The sequence below is a fragment of the Bombus fervidus genome, chromosome 9 (assembly GCF_041682495.2).
Source record: "Bombus fervidus isolate BK054 chromosome 9, iyBomFerv1, whole genome shotgun sequence".
Lineage (NCBI taxonomy): Eukaryota > Metazoa > Arthropoda > Insecta > Hymenoptera > Apidae > Bombus > Bombus fervidus.
In genome coordinates this window covers 1885725-1895091 of record NC_091525.1, presented here as the reverse complement: position 1 = coordinate 1895091, position 9367 = coordinate 1885725, and positions in this window count along the sequence as shown.

The following is a 9367-nucleotide window of genomic DNA, read 5'->3' as shown; positions in this document are numbered from 1 at the left end:
TCGATTAATGGAAGAGTGGCTTGGAACAACGTCAGCTAAGCTACAATTAGCCCCAGATTCGAAAATGACGCAGAGAATGGGAGGTTTCGTTGTGAACTAAAATGCCGTATTTCGCGGATCAAAGGAGCCAACGTTAATGTCAGACGACGCGACCATTTTCATCGGCCCTTGCCAACAGCCACATTCTACGGGAGAAGCGAACATCTCGCGCCATTTACGTTTAATTAAAGAGCGCGAAACGTGTGATTCCACCTACCCCCTGTTCAATGGAGAACCGCAAAATATTGTGTACTTTGTGCCAGATGAAGTATATTCCCTCCTATATTCATATTTTATACATGTTACTTTCTAAAACGACGTAAATTCACAAATGCTGCGGACACGAATATTCAAATTGGTGGAGTCTGTAGGAAGTAAAACGAAATATTTTGCATAATTCATATGTTTGAAGTAAATTTAGCTGAAGTAGATGTACATTGTTGTAAAACCGTTTGTTTGATATATTTTGTTGAGAGGTTAACTTAAATAATATATATATGCATTGATTAATTAACGAAGAAAAAAAATATGAAGGTTCTTGGTAATTTATGACGAAGATCTTTCCGTAATAATCGTTTTTTTCAACGTTTCTTTTCACATTCATGGTTATTCCTAATTGTAAGACTGATTCACATATTTTACTATTTTATAATTTTACGATTTTTATGATCCACAAAAATAATTTTCAAAATAATCGAACGCTTAGGAACAAACAGTATTTGTAATTATTCAATTTTCCCCCAATTGATCTTGCCTTATTCACAAGTGACTAAAAACTAATTAATTTTATGCGTTACATTTTTCAAACAAATTATTTAAAATATCTTTTATTTTATTCGTTTAATACAGTGCTTCCTACATTGATCGCATCATTCGGGTACTAATTAGATATAATTTTCATAACAGTGTATCAAACTGTATATCACTTTATTAAGACATTATCGTTGTTGTTGTTATTATTATTATTAGTACTACTACTACCACTATTATTATCATTATTATTATTATTATCATCGCTACAACGCATTTCAAAATATGCGCTACAAAATTATTTCAGACTATATTAATCTGACGCAAAATGTTACAAAGCACGAACTCGATCCATTGTGCAAGCCGTACAGATAAAGTTTCGTTGACGTTCAAAATAATTTTGCTTTTATTATACTTGCATTACATTTCTGTTGCTCCATCGTACAAAAATCTCGCGTCTACGTCGCGAATCGCGATATTACTCGTCCAGAGCAACTGCTTTTCTAGTCGGTAATTTTTATTCTTTCGCTTTTGAAACGTGTTTGCGATATAAAACGAGGCCGAGGTTTTCGACCTTCTGCGAACCGCAACCATAGAAATTCACAGAAGTTTTCGGCCACGTAATACCTAAAATTTTAGGAATTCTGCGACTCCTCTAGAGTCGTCTCTTCCTTTAAAAATATTGTGGTTTCATAAATGTGCAACGGACAAACAACAAGTCTTCCGTGAAGAATCTCCGAGAAGATAATACATATACCTATGTATCTTATTTGTATATATATGTATACATAAAACGGAAATAACCTACGTTTTAAGAACAAACGTATTTTTGTCTTCACCGTATGACCGTGCACAAGACACAGGCAAAACGACGATCGGACCGTCCGTTATAATAAATACTACAGAATCTGGATATTTCCTCGTGCAAAAATATCGCTATACTGGTCAAAGTAGAGAGTCTGATCGACTTTGAATTGTTTAAGATCATCGGATTATGATTAAAATGTTTTAAAACTTAAAATACTATAATTAATAACATGGATATATCAAGATAAATATGATAGTGTTACAATTCAAATCAAACTTTTTGTTCATATAAACGTCTATACACTATACTCTATACGCAAAACACATACGTATGGACTTTCATGTGATTTTATTATTATTTTCTGTAAGGAAAAATATTTGTTGCACATTTAGTTAGCTCTTTTGAGGGATTTATTTTTTCTGTATTTATTAGAAAGATTTAATATTACGAAGAATCTCTGCGTAAATCTCAAATATGCCAACCATTTCTGACATATATATATATATATATAAATAACCACACGACATCTCTTTCGAATTATCAATCAAAACTTGACAATTTTTCTTGACATGCGACGAAACCAATCTTATGGAGTCAGGTGAAATCACCACCTGATTTCGACGGAGTAATTCTCGTCCAACGGTTTTCCTTCGTTTACCAACGCAAGTAGATTCAAGTTCAATTAACGGCAAACCGCGATTACGATCCACATCGCGAACGCAGTGCGAAAAGAGTGAACGAACGAGTACACGAGGAAACTAACGAGAATTAAAGACTAATTGCGAGCGCTAACCCACCTGAGAAATGTCTCGAATAAATGAATCGTTTTCTAATTATTTTTGCCTATGGCCGGCTCCGCCATTTACTCTCTCGATTCCAGTGGGAAACCGCTTCTCTTTGTCCTGTGGCACAGATATCCTATTTTTATTCTCTTTTTGCAGTCTTGTCTTCCTTTCTCTTCTTGAATCCCCTTCTTTAACACTGTCGACATTTTATAGGTACAATATCTTTTGCCGTGGAACGTACATTATCCTCCATAAGCGTATGGACATTTTGGTCGATTTTTATTAACAACACTTTACTAAGGACTACTACAAATTTACACGAAGACATAGTAATATTCAGCGAGAAAAATTAACCTAACCCTTTATAATTAACTAATATATAGTTATAATTAGTTATAGTTATAGTAATTATAATTAATTTATACAAAACTTTATATGAATTCAAAACCTAAACTCAATTCGAAAGACCCTCTTCTGTCTTATCTGTAACATGACCAGATGAACCGAGTTTAATAAACACTAAAATTAAAAGATCTTGCATTATAGGCGCCAATCTTTATTCCTGTTGAGGTTATTAGATGTATATGAATACAAAAGAACGCGTGGATAAATTGTAAGATAGAAAATATATATTTTAAATACTGAAATGTAAATGCAAGTCGGAATATAATTGAGCTGATCCAGATCCGCACGCTAGCAGTGTTACCTTATGATTGAAAACTCTGAAGCCAACGTCGCTTATTTACTGTTTATAGTTTGCCTTTGACGCAGTGTTTTGTCTATACGCTATCGATGGCATCAGTGCTTGAGAAAACTAAAAGACCAGATGTAGAGTTTTCTTAGAAGCGATCACCACTTCAACAATTTCATACATTGCTTCCGATAAATTTCTGGTACTTTCTATATATATTTTTAGATATGTTTCATATTTTACCAACATTTAATAAGTTTTACCATATGCTGTGTCCTGTTACGGTGTTAATGATATCTTAAAATGTTTTGTACATGTGCGCAGAGAAAGAAGTTTCTAAGAATGTTTTAATACTTTAGTGAGCCGCTGTGTGTTTCAGTTTACTTCCTTAGACACGTGGCACGGTATAAATACGAGAGAAGGAGTTACTTAAACGCTGCTCCTTCAGATAGAAAGAGAGAGCGAAAAAGCTTTGTCATAACAAAGAACATCCGTTTTCGTGATTATCGAATAAAAGAGCTGCTAGTTTATAGATAACTGCAGGCAACGAACGAAATTAATTAACGACGCGTGTATCTAAGACACTATACAACCAGCGTACTTTAGGAGCAACAACGCGACCAGCAACACGGACTGGCCAACGTTATCGGTGTTGTTACCTAATTTCGTGGCGTACGCCGCGTTATACCTGCGTCAGACGACTTCCTTCGGTATAAATTTTCCTTTAAGTCGTTATAAACTAGCTACAGTGATTGCTTCGTTATCGTGAAGAGATTATACCCCACGGCATTTCTTTTCTTACCTTCCAGTCATTCGATTGTCCTTATTCCGGTTCCTTGTTTAATACCTCTTTTCTTCCACTTCCTATTCTTCTTTTTTCTCCTTCCTCTTACTCTTTCCCTCTATCTTTATATCTTTTACGATCTTGTTACCGTACAGTTGACCGTACAGTGTCGCGTTTGTTGGAATTGAACGAATTTATTAGGGAAATTAATAAAATATTGTTTTACTTTTGTTTAGTGTATTTAGTAATACAAAGTATTTTTTTATAGGATGTCATTTATATTGAAGAAACAAATCAATCGTGTAAAATAGAATTCTGAATTTGAAAATAAAGGTAGGGGATTAGAAATAAAAGTAAAAGCAGCAGCCATTTTCCAATATTTTGAGTAAACTGACAAAAATCAATTCAAAGTCAATTGAAATCAAATCATTTTTCCGTTTCCAAAGTAAAGTAATATTTAGTAAGCATTTAAAAATATTTAAAATTTTGCCTTATATAAGTTTGATCCCTTTTAAAAACTAATTAATCTGCAAATTTTACTTCTATAAGATTTATACACCTACAAGGTACTTAGACCGATTAAAGTTGTGTATCATCTTTCCTTAAAAGTTTTTTGACAGCAAATTTTATTACGTTCTTAAATATACAAAATATATTTGTTACTTACCTCTTGCATTTCAAAATTTTCATTACGTTCGTATGTTTTTTTCATTTATAGATTCATACGTTTTAGATGAAAGTTGAATTATTAAAAATTTCTATTTGTGAACATCGAAAAGCGATCGAAGCGTTGCGGAATGATTCGAACATTGAAGTAGGACACATATGGTAGGCAGTAGAGGCGTGGTCTGGTTTTCCCGAAATTAGGAACAGGTGCAATATTTCAATATTGGATGCATGCGTTTCTCACGCTACATGATCACGCGCAAAATCGCGCGTTTGATGTTTTGTGTATTAGATGAAAAATGGTTTTGATCTTTCTATACTTTTCTATAAATTGCATAAGAAATCTGTCCAGATAATTTCGTTTTAATCCGAAAAATACAATTCTGATGAAATTGTTAAATTAGTGGCTGAATTTTAAATGGATGGACATTTTTTTTTTCTCAGGCTTCCGGTCTTGAAGTAGGACTTGCATTACAATTTCTAAAAACCTCTCAATGTTGCATATTACTTATTATTATAAACATCTACAGTTATTATCAGCAACATTTATTATTTTTCCAAGTTCTATCTTCGTCCTTACTTCTTGACTCTCTGGTTTTCTGCAAGTGTGGCTGATTTTTAATACTACTACTAATAATAATATTAATAATAAAAAGATTGGAACTCATGTGCAGATAGATTTCTATGTATTTACTTTCTTAAGAAACATTCATATAATAAGAGAGATGTCCTCGTCTTCGAATTAAGCGATAACGAGAATGATATATGGTCTTGATAGAGGTGTCAGCTGCGTTCGAAGTCAAATAATTTGATAAGCATTATGCACTAGTATCGAAACAGCTTATGGTATTAAATTTTTCACAGTCTCAAAATACGCAATTGATGAACACGATTATTTGAATTTAGTTTCTCTTTACTATCTTTATCTCAATTTTAAACAACCTGCATCGCAGATGAATAGTTAAGTACACGTGGCAATCATTATTCTTCTAGCTAATTAAAGTAACGGTTGAATTTAGTAGAATCATGCCGAAATCATAAAAAATTTCAACCGACGATATCATCCAAATTTGAAGCGTCAAGCTGTTATATACAATTTTAATACAAATAACTTGATTCGAAATTTTGCAGTATAGTGTTTATATTTAGAAGTCTAACTTTTTTTTTGCTTTGATAGTTAAATTATACATTTTAAGATAAGACTAAACATTTTAAGATGAAGATAAATGTTCGTTTATAAATAAACAATTTAATTTGCGATTTATCATTTATTATACCTATTACTGATATGAGAGAACATCTAGGACAGACAGGTATACCGCAATAACGCTAAAATATTAATTAACATGTCAAATTAGAAATGCTTTTGACTGATTGACATTAATACATTAACAATAAACTGTCAATTCCGATTGTTCATTTCCGGTTATTACTGAAATTGGCAGGTACTTATTTGTACCGATAGAAAAGTGATTGTGCATGATGAGTGTAATAGATAGCCAATAATATAATATAGCCGATAATTCCCCAATTATATTATTATATAGTCAATGGTTATAATTCACTAGATATAAACTAATATATACAATGTTGATTTAAGATTATTAAAATTATGTACAGATTATGTAGAAATAAAGATACATATCGGTCTACTATCAAGATGATATTTCCGTTTCTTCCTCTTAGATAAGACAATCGATTTACGTACACGTATAATGCTTATCATTAATTCCATAGTACTTAATGTAATGCGTATAAAATTAACACAGCCTCGAACGGATTAGTACCTTGGATATCTTTTATTGCAGGAATTACCTGAATACTAGTAATATCTTGTTCGAATAATAGACAACCAAGGAAACATAATATTGGATATTTTATATATTTCATATATTTTTGCATTTTACGTATATTCTACACATTTGTTCATCTCTAAATTCCCTATATATTCATAAAAATGCCATTACTTTTCTTACTCCAACGAACCAAGGAACAGATTTCTTATAACAGAATCGATACCTTCGAAATTTGTCTCCCAAATACCCGCGTCTAGCATATACGAAGCGTCTACAGATCCTGTGAAACGCGCAGCCGACGAAACGTGTCGGGCTTATAAAAATTCATGGGAAGGATAATTCAGGGATCGAGAGGCAATTTTAGGGGTTCATATTCGTGGGCAAAAAGTCGCCGTTGCTGCGGGGTTGAACCGGCGAGGCACGCGTTGTGAATCGAGGCGGTGATCGAGCGAAATTCTCATTAACGCACCGTTGCAAGCCGCACACTCTCGCCGTCCCGACATTCCCCATAAGACGGAGTACAAGCGGTCGAGACGGCCACACGATATTGCCACGCCGCGCGGAGGACACGGAATTCCTTGTACCGGAGATGTTCCATCGCATTAATTAGGAGTGAACACGGGACGAATGCGAGCGACATTCGCCACTTTTCCACCGGCGTGACCGGTGATCATAACGCGACACCGCTATTGTACGTCGCCCCTTCGTGCACACTACCGCACACGCTCGGATGCAACCGATGTAGCAGACCGTGCTTTATTACAAGACCACGTATAGTTGTATACAGTATAGAGTAACTTCACCGCTTCGATCACATGAGCCGAATCATGCAATTGAAGTCGACCTCGTATTCCGCTCACTCGAGTATCGGGGACTAAACAAGTAAATTTTCAAAGTATCGCGTATAGTGAAAAAGAGGCTAGAAAACTATGATTTTGATATAGTACATAAACTAAGATCGATAATTTTATATTTGGTCAGTCGATATTGTGGTGATAATTTTAAAAACGATGTTGTAAACTGTAATTCACGCTATAAATATCCTCAATAATTATACTACAAATGCTACAATTATGCATGAATGATTGTACAGAATTGTGCATATATATCCAAGTACAAATAGATGAGATAAAGATAAGGAAATATGTTTCTCAATTTCTTCACGCTTTTACTCGTGATTTATTTCGTTTCTACTTCGATTTTCCAGAATTCTTGCATTCTTATGTTTTTCGATTTGCCCATTTGTTTTGTAAATTAAACGCTTAATGCACACGCACCCTGATCTATATAAACAGCGTAGTTTTATTCTGATCTACTGCTTATAGTATGTATCAACGATTTGTGATACTGTGGTGTTATCAAGATATAAGTTTATTCTCATTATTGGAAGAAAGATCAAAATGGAAAAGATAAAGTCGAATTTTGTATTCGAAGTCTGCCATTTTTAGATTCGTAACGTTACTGGTCAGATTTCTTTTCTCTTTGCATGTCTGTTATTACGCTTGTTTCAATTACTCGTTTCAAAGCCAAATAACAAATAAGTGTAAATTAAAAACAATTTGTTCTTTGCTTTAGTTTTTCAAAGAATGCGAATTAGAACCGTAGATTTAAAAAACGAAATAATCGATTATGAATTATTCGGACACGTAAAATTCATGTATCCAAATTTTGTTCAACCCTCCCTATACGTTATTGGAGAAACCTTGGATCGATAACTGTTTCATTCGTATAGAGAAAATATTTATTTAATTTAATTTTGTAAAAAGATTTGTAGGAATGACAATCAGTTAGTTGATTCTATGTATGAATTATATTCAACATGACCGTAATGTGTGTATTGCAGATGCAACAGCATTTTTATTTCTGTGTTATATTCCTATGGAAGTCTCACAAACCATCTCTATTGTTTCGCTGCGTAACGTATTTGTTACCAATAATCCTTTTGGCATAACTTTCAAATAAATAAATAACAAATAACAAATAACTATCATTTTTCCCAAATTGGCAAGTTATCGCTAGACCCTATATCGAAATAATTTTGTTACATTTTGCGAATTTTTTAAATTTTCACAACATTTGTTATCCGCAGTATTCCCTATATATATATATATATATATATATATATATATATGTATATGAATATGTCTCTCAATTGAAACAATATTCTCTACTTTAAATGCCTTAACTTAACTAATGTCTTCCGCATTGTAGCATCTCATAGTGTACGAAATATAAGCCACTATTAAATCTAACAAGAGGGAAGTCACTAATATTTCTAAGATTGAACATTCTATCAATAACTTGTCAGCCATACAAAAAGGTTCATCAGAATTTTTCATTCAAATTGTAAGATATAACAACATAGAGAGATTATAAAATTTTCAGTATAAAGAATAAGTGGACATTTATTAAGACATTATAAATCCAAGTACTGTATTTTTAACATCTTCTATCATATACAACGTTATTAAATCGAGACCAATTAGATGACACATTCCAATTATGGAATAATTACGGATTCTGCAAAAAATAAGTTGACATCGGAACGCATATCGAATTTTGCATGCGCTTGGTATTCCAGTGGAATTGCCGATACATTCCCTGTTTGAAATGCAAAGAACGAAACATCAAAACGAACCGATGAGTTCTTTTCGGGTAAAAATTGCAAATTCATTAATATCGTTCGTACGCGTAGCGTGTTCACATGGACATAGAAATTAAAACGTTTCTTTGAAACAGCTAGCGAAATGCTATAACACACGCACCTCGTTGTAGTTGATGCTACCACTGCGGCTGTTCGTGAGCATTAATTTAAAAGTTTCAACGAAAACAGAGTTGCCAAGTTTACAGCGAGTATTGGAAAATATGAAAGTGTTAATATATCCATAGCTCTTCGTTCTCGGCCGAAAAATCTGCCGGGTTCCTTAAAACTTCCAGTCTGACTTTTATCTGATGAAAGCTCTTAATTCGTTTCACATCAGGCAAAAGCGAATGAAAGAGAATAGAACAAAGATCATTGATGAACAGACAGCGGAGATTTATGCGAAT